Consider the following 12,304-nt stretch of genomic DNA (forward strand, 5'->3'; position numbering starts at 1 on the left):
TCACCAAATAGACTACCAAATAAACCACCAAATATACTACCAGATATACTACCAAATAACTACCATTAACTACCAAATATACTACCAAATAAACTACCATATAAACTACCAAGTAACAATAATAAATGACTAAATCAATAACCTAATCAATGATTAAAATAGTTTTGTCATAAATTTGGTTGGGAGATAAATGTCTGGCAATAAACTACCATTGGTCATGTGATTAAAATTAGTCACATATCTACAATTTTTAGTAGTTTATTTAGTAATATATTGTTCTTTTTGTACTAGTGGTTTTAAGATAAAGACTCGCACTTCTAAAGAAATTTTGGAGTTAGTTCATACTAATCTTTATGGAACAATTAATGTGCAAAGTTACAAAGGTGACATATACCTCATGTTATTTGTTGATGATTATTCTAATATGATGATTGTTATGTTTTTTAAGAGAGAAATATGATGATTTCCAAATGTTTAAGTGGTACTTAGAAAGAGTGGAGAATGAGACTGGTAAGAGTCTAAAATGTCTAAGATTTGATAGAGGTGAATAATTTACATCAAATGAGCTTAAAATTTTCTACAATGATAAAGGAATCAAGAGATAGACTTCTACACATAGAACCCCTCTACAAAATGGAATTATTGAAAGGTAAAATAGTTTTGTAATGGAGTGTGCTAGAATACTCATGATGGAGAAGAAAGTTACTTTGAAATACTAGAGAGAAGTTGTAAGTATGGCTATCTATGCCTTGAATAGAGTACAAGTGAAGAAAGGTACAAGCATTACACCTTTTGAATTATGGTATGGATACTCTGTTGGATACAATTGTCAATTGTGTATTGACCTTGATGTTACAAAAATATCATATTAGTCATCAGACAGAGTCTACCGAGCTCAGATGGTTAGCAAAGCAATTTATAGTGACTACTGAGCATTCCTGGTTATTACACAATAAGTTAGCTCTTACCATCAAAGGATTTTGTAGCAGGAAGTTAACATTAACCAAGCTCCCAAGGTTAACAAAGAGGAAAGTTAGCTTTTATCGAGCTCACTCGGTAAGCAAAGGAAAGTTAGCTTTTACCAAGCTCACTCGGTAAGTGAAGGAAAGTTAGCTTTTACTGAGCTCACTCGGTAAGCAAAGGAAGGTTAGCTTTTATCAAGCTCACTTGATAAGCAAAGGAAGGTTAGCTTTTACCAAGCTCACTCGATAAATGAAGGAAGGTCAATGTTTAACAAGTTAACTCATTCTCTGAAGGAAGTTGCAAGGTTTGCAGTGTTTACCAAGCTTCACTTGGTTAACACTGGGGAAACCATTCTAGAGCAGTGGTCACTGAGCTGGGTCGAGCAGCAAAGAATTTTATTGTTCTAAAGAATTAAGTTTAATTTTTTTGTGTAGCTGATTGATTTATGTTTTTCAGTTTTTGTAACTTGTAATTAAGCCGACTTGACAATCTATAAGGTATATATATGAAAGGTCAAGTTGTGAATTAAAAAAAGAGAGAAAGAGTGTAGATACATAAGAGTGCAAATGTATGAATGAGCGAATACTAAATATATGAGTGAATGTTGAGGAAGGATTAGATATCCTTATGAAGCTACAAAGTTGCATTCGATCAGTGAGGATCTAGTGAAGTAGAACAGAGATCTATATTCAGCAAAGATAGTTGCATATATTTCAGATCACTTCATTGTTGCTTTCTAATCATTGTAATAGTGATTCAAAATCTCTTAATAGAGTTGGTTCGATAGCCATTTTGTAAATCCTCTAACAAGGTGGAAATTTAGTTGAATTGTTTTAAAGACCTCTGACAAGGCCACTTCTAACAAGGTGATTAAATCCTCTAACCAAGTCACACCTAATAGTGTGTTTTGTAATCTTTAACAGGGTTAGCTCCTAACAGGGCTCACTTCAGAAGAGTGAAAATTGATAACTAGTTACTTGGTTATTTTTCCCAAATTGGATTTCTACGTTAAATTTGGTGTCTCTTGTGTTCAGGTTATTTCTTTATGCATGCATGTTAATCACTTTAAATGCTCAATAAGTTAATAGAACATCTATCAAGTTTTTAGCATTCATTTGTGTGGTTATCGAGTATCAGCAGCAACTATATTTTAAGACATCTTAGTATCTGTGGATTTATTTTTGTGGTAACTGATTCACCCCTCCCCTCTTAGTTACTCCATCTCTATTTCTAACATACTCACCTAATGTCAAATATTTTAAGGTATTTAGAAGAAAATTGTTAGAAATGGAAAAAGAAATATGTAAATAAGCAAAACCAGGAAAGAATCTAAGTGAGTAAATGCATGATAAGATATTACCATAAAATAGGAGAGAGAAAACTTCAAGCTCCAACACCATGAGACAAGATATTTGGAAAGGGGAAAGCAAAGAAAACCCCTTGTGACATTATGAATGAGGCATGAAAAGCCTAAGAAGAAAGAGAGAGAGAGCAAGAGAGCAAGAGAGAAATTGCTCATACAATAATTGAGAAGAGGAAGAAACCTCATTGTGAAATGAGAGAAGAGGGTCATCTCTTAAATAGAGATGAGAGAGAGGAGTTAGAATGTAACTCCCATGTCTATGAATTCCACAATTCATAAGTGTGTGAGGCCAAGTGTGAGATTCCTCTTAAGGAGGAATAATCTAAAATTAGAAATTACAATAAATATTTGTCCTCACATATTCCACTAGATGAAAAAATAAGATGTAGTGGAAAAAGGACAAAAAAGAAATATATTAGGATACCTTGGCTTATATCCTAATATATTACAAAAATAAAGAAAGGAGTTTTAACCTTGGTTTATAAACATACCAAGGAAAGATTACAACTTCTAACACCCCCCTTTAATCTTTACTTGGGGTAATTACATCAAAGGGTATTAAACCCATTATTTACAAAAAATTGCAACTTAATCTTCAATATGAAGTAATTTGATTGTCTTCAAGGCATATGGTACATTTTCATATCCAAGAGAAGTACATGAGTCATTTGAATGAGGAAGCATAGACACATCTTCATATGTGAAAAATGGAGAAGGTTCCTTGATGGATCACCTAAAAAAAAGAGAACAACAAGACAACTATCCACAAGTAGAATTACATTGAATGGTCCAGTTAGTAAAAAAAATGAAGTTATAATAATTTAATCAAGGAGGAACTAAGAGAGATGAGAATAAATGAATGTGTTCACCAACATGCAATGGAGTTAACATGATATCTAAAATAAGTCATAAGCTCAAACTGATCATAATATGGGTCAAAATGACCAATCTTTATGCAATAAATCTCTCATGAAAGAAACATACTAATGCACAAATGACCATAGACAAGGCCAACTAATGAAACCTGCATCAACATTGCGTCAATCACATGGATATAGACAGTCCACTTAATGAATCATCCCACTGCAAGTTAATGGGGGTGTCCCTTCATAACATGCATGACTCATGATCTAAGCAATAATGTATGCAGATCATTATCACATTAATATATGAAAATAACATAAAGGAGAGACATGCTGATCAAAGTAGAATTAGCATGATTTTTGTTAGGATAATCAAAAGAATGGATTATGAGGATATAACAACATATTGCCTTCAAATTGGATCAAATTATCTAAATTTGGAGGGGAAAACTCCAATAATAATATCCTCTTCATTGAGGAACAAAAATGGAACAACATGGAGGGAAACTCCATAAAAATGTTATCCTATCAAAATGGAACAAATAGGATCAAATGGAGGGAAACTCCATATAAAATGAGTGCATACCAAAATAGGATGGAGGGATACTCCATGGGCTAGATAAGGAAACTATGTATCAGTTATACTGAGGGGACCTACATAGTTATCCTTGAAAAAATTGGCTCCCTATGCAACTCAAAATATCATATAAATCATGTATATCAATGGTATAAAACCATAAAGTGCCAACATGGGCATAGAATGATGCTATAAAAGCATAAAATTGCAACCATCTGCAAATAGATCATTAACTCAAATCATTAAATAATGAAGGCAATAGTGTAAGATACTCATAAACCTGAATAATTGAGATGAATAAGAAGTATAATAAGTATAAATTATTTTAGATATCAGTAAAAATCTCCATGCAAGGTGAACACAAGTGAGTAGAGAAAAAGGATGGGCCCACCAATAAAAACAAGAATCCTCCTGAATTATTATAAATGAGGATATTTATTTATCAAAAAAAAATTATCCTTAAACTTCTCCTTTTTTAACTTAGAACCACGTAAAGGAGAAAGAGAGATTTAAAATAAAATATTGCACTTGTCTGACAATGAATGATTACATGCCAAAAATAGGTTGATAAGATGCAATAATAAAAGTAAATGATGCTTCTATCAAGAGCTAAAAAAAGGAAAAGAATCTTGCATGAAAAGACAAGAAAATGTTACCTCTGGCTGTGGCACAACAGACGGCAGATTTTCCAACTGAGCGAGCCCTAATTTCTTGCAAAACCAATTTATGTTATGTATTCAAAAGTGGTTTTTCGTGTGCAACACAATTTTCTTCGGAAATCAAAACATAGAAAGAAGGAATATTCTTCCTAATGTTGAAGAGGGGAGGAGTTCGAACCCCAGCTATCATCCCTAAGCTCATCTTTGTACAATAAATCGACGTTTCATTTCTGAAATTAGCAAACCATATCTATTTGCAACTGATATTTTTGGATAATATAATATTGTAGAAGTGCATGAAGGCTTTCTATAGAGGGCTAGATTTAGTTTTAGGAGAGCGAAGGGTGGAATAGATGATGACTGAATATTCTCCTCAAAAATCAAATTGATGGAAAATAATTATCAGGTGAATCTGTGAAACTGGTTGAAGGTGGCGGATCTCCCTAAAGTTAGAGATTCTCCTGTCATGTATCGGCACTCATTTCTTGAAAGAAAGGGCTTAACAAAGGAGGAAATTGATGGTACAACATCAACACCACCTATGGTTCAATCGTCATGTTTTCATTGGACACACCTTCTTTTGGCTTTGGGATTGCTTTTAGATGGCAATGGCAAAAAATCTACTAAGTGTTAATTTGGCCGTAGGAGCGATCGGGCAAACCATCAGATGGACGGACTGGGCATTGGCCACGTTGGTTCTGGGGTTCATGTCGCTCATTGTGGTGTCATTTTTGTTGTATTTGATATATCCTCCCACATTCAAGAGTAGTCTTGATGCTCCCTGGCTTGCCAGAGAGAAGCTCAAGAGCATGGGGCCCATGTCTAAGAATGAGACCATCATGGCCTTCACTCTATTAGTAACGGTGGGACTCTGGATATATGGAGGAATGATTAAAGTGGATTCTATTACTGTAGCAATCCTTGGTTTTTCTGTCCTCCTCTACACAGGAGTTGTGACATGGAAGGAGTGCTTGGCTGAATCGGTAGCTTGGGACACTCTTACATGGTTTGCTGCACTTATTGCAATGGCTAGATATCTCAATAAATTTGGGCTGAAATCATGGTTTAGCCAGACTGTGGTGAAGGTTGTTAGAGGGCTTGGATTATCAAGAAAGTAGTTATTCCCATATTCAAATCTTGGAATAACAACAATAGAAAACACAACATGCATGCTCAGAATGTTCAAATAGTGAACACCTCTACAGTAAGAGATGGAGAAAAGGCAGTCATCAATGGCTTTGGTAATATACAACCACAACCAACTAATCTAGTATCTATAACAACATCTGATGCCCACGAATCTTGTAAGGAGGAAGAATATGGGTATGAAGATGAAGGGAAATATGAGTACCCAGATCCTTGTGAGAGAAATGCGTACCCATTTCCATATGAAGACGAAGGCATTGTGGAGGGCCTGGTTGAATTTGAGAACCCAGTTTACCAATTTCCACAGGAAGAGGAAGGTGACGAAAAGTACCAATACATTCCCATGGTTTCCTATGAAGATGATTTTGGGTATTGCCATTCCCCTTACCAAGGAAATAAAGAGAAAAAAAAATGGTTCGATTATAAAGAAAGTTACTCTTTGGTGGCAAGCCTTCCAAAGAGGGTTAGATGAAAAATAATAGAAAATAAGAAGTAACCTACACAAATTAGAGCACAGAAGTTAATTGGGTTTGGCGGTAAACCAGCCAAACTAAAAAAAAATTCAATTTCTTCCATCTTAAGAAGATTAAAGAAGAAATTAGTGAAATCTCTCTCAAGAGTCTCCTTCGAATTGTACCTTCATGCAAACACTCAAAACAAAGATTAAACTGCTCTAATACCATGTTAGAAATGGAAAAAGAAATATGTAAATAAGAAAAACCAAGAAAGAATCTAAGTGAGTAAATGCATGATAAGATATTACCATAAAATAGGAGAGAGAAAGCTTCAAGCTCCAACACCATGAGACAAGATATTTGGAAAGGGGAAAGCAAAAAAAACCCCTTGTGACATTATGAATGAGGTATGAAAAGCCTAAGAAGAAAGAGAGAGAGAGAGCAAGAGAGCAAGAGAGAAATTGCTCATACAATAATTGAGAAGAGGAAGAAACCTCATTGTGAAATGAGAGAAGAGGGTCATCTCTTATATAGAGATGAGAGAGAGGAGTTAGAATGTAACTCATCTATGAATGCCACCATTCATAATTGTGTGAGGCCAAGTGTGAGATTCCTCTTAAGGAGGAATAATCTAAAAGTAGAAATTACAATAAATATTTGTCCTCACATATTCCACTAGATGACAAAATAAGATGTAGTGGAAAAAGGACAAAAAAGAAATATATTAGGATACCTTGGCTTATATCCTAATATATTACAACAATAAAGAAAGGAGTTCTAACCTTGGTTTATAAACATACCAAGGAAAGATTACAACTTCTAACAAAAATATTATATTATTAAGGATAATAGGAAAGATAAATTTGATGATAAAAGTGAAGAAGGCATATTCCTTGGTTATTCCACAAGAATAAAATCATATAAGTGTTTAAATACTAACACTAACAAAATTATAGAAAGTGCAAATGTGAAATATGAAGAGAATACAGAAATACATGAAGATGAACTAAAGGAGAAACCTAAAGATTACAAGACATTTGTATTCTACTATGAAGGAATGATTGTTGATGATTATTTAATTCAAGCTACTAATCAACTAGAATTAGTGACTATCAAGTCACATCTAATGGATGTCAAGTTACATTCAGAAGCCAAGCTACAGATTGATGCAAAGAATAGTTTACAAGGAATAAATGTTGATTTACCTAACAAAGATGTTCAAATGAACATGAGATTGATTTTTTAAAAAGGTCTATTGTTGAAGAAAGGAGAATAGAACCTAGATTGTCAAATTATGTAAAAAGACATCACCCTATAGACAAAATCATCAATGGAAGAGAAGATGGACCAACGACAATAAATAGACTAAAGAATGACACATGCTTGCTAAGCATACATGAACCTAAATCTATTAAAGATGTATTAGAAGATGAATACTAGAATCAATCCATGAAAGATGAGATTGAACAAATAATGAAGAATGAAACATGGTCACTTGTGCCTAGACTAGAGAACAAGAATGTTATTGGAATGAAGTGGGTGTTAAGAAATAAACTAGATGAGAATGGTGAAGTAACAAGAAATAAGGAAACACTAGTTTAAAAAGGATATGCTCGAGAAGAAGGAATTGACTATAGGGAGACATTTGCCCCTATTACTAGAATGGAAGGAGTGAGAACTCCATTTTCTTACTCTGCATACAAAGGTTTCAAAGTTTGTCAAATGGATATTAAGTTAGCATTTCTAAATGGTATACTTGAAGAGGAGGTTTACATAGAATAGCCTTAAGGATTTTTTGATTCTAACAATAAGAACATGGTATGTAAATTGGACAAAGCTTTATATGGTTTGAAGCAAGAACCTAGAGCATGATATGAAAGATTACATAATTATCTTGTGAAGATTGGTTTTGAGAAGACTAATGAAAATAATAATCTATACCTAAAGACTAAAGGTGGTAAATGTATTTTACTATCTAAAATTTTTGTTGATGATATCATATCAAGAGGACCAAATGCATTAAGCAAGACATTTTCTAATGAAATGATGAAAGATTTTGAGATGTCTATATTTAGGAAGATTTGTTGGTTTGAAAGTGTATCATATGAAATATGGTATTTAAATTACTTGGTCTAAGTATGTAAAAGAAATATTGAGAAAAATTGTATGGAGGATTCAAGACTAGTCAGTACACCTATGGTGATAGGACACAAACTTTTTAAGTGTTGGTGTAAATAAGTATTTACTATTTACACTTTACTTAAGTTTACTTAGGATAATGTGATGGGGACACAACCCAAGCATAGAATGGACACAATCGAAAAGGGGAAATTATATTAACTGATAAAATAAGCTAGTACAATAGTATAGGGAAAATAAACTTCAAAACATGCCCTAAGGGCTTACAATAGCATAAAACTGGAGATAATTTCTCCTTTCAGTACCTCCTCTCAAACCCCACTCCGAATTGCCTTTTACAATGCCAAAAATATCCTTAAATAGACCCCAGAGGGTTAAGGAATAGGAGTACATTCTATAAAGTTCTAGTAAGCATCCACTGACCAAATGGAAGGTTCCAAAAGATGTGTTAGAAGTTGGTGCGAATCTAGAAGAATCTAGAAATAGTAACCGAACTTTTGGGAGGCATAACTTTTGAACCGTAGCTCCGATTGACAAACCGTTTACATTTTTGGAAAGCTCTCAAAGTTCTCTATAGCCCTATGGACCAGCTTTTCTCATCTCCCATTTTTTGGCCCTTTTAGAGGTCATTTAATTCCCCTAACCTAACTTTGAAGCATTCTTAGGAGGTCTCCAAAACCTGAAAAACTGCAATAACTTTTAGACCGTGGGGCCTTTTGACCTGATTCTTTTTTTGGAATGCTCTAAATTACAATTACATTCATCTAGCCAATTTACACCTCCTAGTTCACCAAAATGATGGCCCAATTACATGCTCCTATTTTTTCAAGATTTTCTAGCACACTAATAGTGGAACTGTGAGAGTTGGAACCTTTATTTGACCCAAATGGGTATCCAAAAATGAAAACACATGAAATAGAAACTAAGTCTAAGTAAATTTTTTTGGGTGAAATAGGATTGCCCTTATACCTCTGGATGCTCCTGCACCATAATGCATATCCATATTAGTTTTCATGTAGACATCTAGGAGTTTGCATATTCATATGAGTTGTTATGTAGACAACACAATAGTTTGCACTATAATTAGGGACATGTTGTCTACTAGATCTCTTTATGAGATACACCTTTACATTCTTATCTTCTCATTGTTGTACATACATTCATGCACAATGGAGGGTAATCTACTCTTGGTGGATATGTGCTTAGTTGTTATGCTTATCTCTTTGATGACTCCTAGTTATATCAATTGCCTTTATATACAAGGCACTTCTATAATGGATTCATCCAATTATTTGATATCCATTCACATTTGACCATCATTTGTCTCTCTTGTGATATCTATTGATATTCTTGATCTTGGCATTGAATTATTTGCTCATGAAAATTCTTTCATGGTATTATAGCTATACAAAATTCTTACTTGGTATTAGAGCCATAGGAGTTTCATTGCATAGCCATTGGAGAGATTTTTTTCACAAGTCAATATTGGACCTTACTAGTGCAAATCAAATATTGGAATCACATTCAGAAGGTCAAAGAAACCTATATTGACTTTTATTTCATCAAAATTAGAAATTTAAGATGAAATCTAGAGTCATTTAATTTTTGAAGGTGCGATGGTGGCAATTCAAAGAGGTGATTTTAAAACAGTGATATCTCCCTCATACAAACTCCTTTTTTCAAGCAATTTTTTTCGTTTTGTAGTAGAATTTCATGATCTACACATTGGTGTAGGTCATTTGTGATCTCTATTATTGAATCCCAAATTTTACAACTTTAGAGGCTTCATTTGGGCTCATATGGACACATATTGAAGTGCTATTTTTTTGAAAGTGTATAATTTTTTGTCTACTTTCTAGATTTAGTATCAATTTGTAGTAATTTTGAGTAGACATAGTACTTTCAACATTTGGTCATTTTTGGCCTATTTTAGGACTTGTAATTAATTAGATCCTTAAGAGGTATTGTGTTTTATCTTGTTGATTCATATATAGCTTCATATTTTCTATTGTAACCATCAAATAAGAAGTCCACTTTGGTTCATTTTGACAAGTGGAAATTATACATGAACTTAGTATAAAGTGTCAAAAATCTATTTAGGGTGGCTTGCATTGATTAGTACATCATGGATGAGGAAGATTTAATTATCTTGACAACACAAAACTATAAGAAATGGAGTGAATTAGTTCTCACTTATTGTGGTGAGTATAATTCATTGCAATATGTGAAAGGACTTTCATACAATGGTAACACTATTACAATCATTTGTTGTGCACTCTTTCTACATATGGATATGGAGGTTATGGATTCACTTGATGACATGAAGTCAACTATTTTTTTATGATATTTGGAGCTATCTTTGGGAGATGTATGGAGATCCATACATTACTCCATTCCCAAAAGATCTTTTACCTCCAATTGTAGCTACTAATTCTCCTATTGATATTGCATCTATTGTTGCTCTTGATGATTTTTGTATTCACATAGTTGTGGATTCACATGATTCAGTGCAACAGTATATCCATTATCTCCTAAACTTAGCTCCTTGGGATTACTTCTTGAAAAACATTGTAAGTTTTTTTGTGGAGTCCTACATTGAGGATATAGGAGACACTATTGATGATATACATCTTCTCTTTATTGATGATGATCCTTCTTTAGTTGATGTGAGGGAGCACTCTAACCCTCATAATTCTCCACTTGATATTTCTTTTGAGTTTTAAATAATATTGGATAATTTCTTACAATATTTGTAGGAGGTCTCTTTCACTTCAAAGAAGACATTAGAGTCTTTGGACATTGCTTTACATAAATCTCAAACTTCACTTGAGATGTCAAATTGCATGGTTGACCATACTCATGTGTTGTAGATTCCTATGTAGCTTCCTAATATAGATTACATTTTGAGAGTTCTTCCTATTGATTAAGGAGGATTATTTTGTACACCCATACCACCATTTCTTCCTCAAGGGAGAAATATCATTTAGTTTTCATGTTGCAACTTCAACATTGATCTAGGAGCATATTTCATGGGTGCAGAATCTACATTGAGGGGGGCTTCTTTGTTTCTCTTCCTACTTCTTTTAAGGAGCCATCTTTCTCTTTGGAGTTTGATCCATATTCCTATATGGAGCAGTTTCCATTGGTTCCTTGTCTACCATTTTATTCTATTGGACTTAATATTGATTGGTTCATGACATCTTCATTATTCAAGGACATGGTGACACTTCTTTCATCTTCCTATCCACAATGGGAAGCCTTCTTACATTTGTATTTGGTGTATCTTATTCCTAATGGGAGAAATGTTGTCTATAGGCATTGGATTCTCTTTTGTCTTCAACCACTCATCATTCTTGTAGGAGATCATTCACTATGGGGGGAATTTTTCCTTATTTCCTTCTTATGGAGGAATTCTCTATTGTATATGCATGATGTATGTTATAATAGGGGGTCTGATTACTCCATCCATACATGCATCTTACTTTACTTTTCTTCTCTCTTTTTGTGGGAGGGCTTTTCCCATGTGGTTTTCCCTCTTTCTCTTCTTTATGAGAAATTACATTGCACATCATTTACACTTGCATGTTATACATGGTTACCTAACATGGCATAGTAGTTGGGACCCATCTTGCATTATTATCTAGCTCTTGTGAGCTTAAGTACATTTCTCTAAGTTTCATTTAAGGGGGGTGTTGGTGTAAATAAGTATTTACTACTTACACTTTACTTAAGTTTACTTAGGATAATGCATATCCATATTAGTTTTCATGTAGAAACCTAGGAGTTTACATATTCATATGAGTTTTCATGTAGAAAACATAGTAGTTTACACTCCAATTGAGCACATGTTGTCTACTAAATCTCTTTATGAGATACACCTTTGTATTATTATCCTCTCATTGTTGCACATGCATTTATGCACAATGGAGGATAATCCACTCTTGGTGGACATGTGCTTAGTTGTTATTCTTATCTCTTTGTTGACTCCTAGTCATATCAATTGCCTTTATATACAAGACACTTCTATAATGTATTCCTTCAATTATCTAATATCCAATTATCTAATATCCATTCTCATTTGATCATCATTTGTCTCTCTTGTGCTATCTACTGAGCTTCTTGATCTTGGCATTGAATTA

The 12,304-nt window shown here is 33.6% G+C and overlaps 1 pseudogene; it reads left to right on the forward strand.

The window, feature by feature from the left end:
• Positions 1-5,033: 5,033 nt before the first annotated feature.
• LOC149570878 (dicarboxylate transporter 1, chloroplastic pseudogene) lies at positions 5,034-5,543 on the forward strand (annotated as a pseudogene).
• The last annotated feature ends 6,761 nt before the right edge of the window (positions 5,544-12,304 follow it).

Source organism: Cupressus sempervirens, chromosome 2 (genome assembly GCF_028749045.1).
Source record: "Cupressus sempervirens isolate cs-2001-9-10 chromosome 2, ASM2874904v1, whole genome shotgun sequence".
NCBI lineage: Eukaryota > Viridiplantae > Streptophyta > Pinopsida > Cupressales > Cupressaceae > Cupressus > Cupressus sempervirens.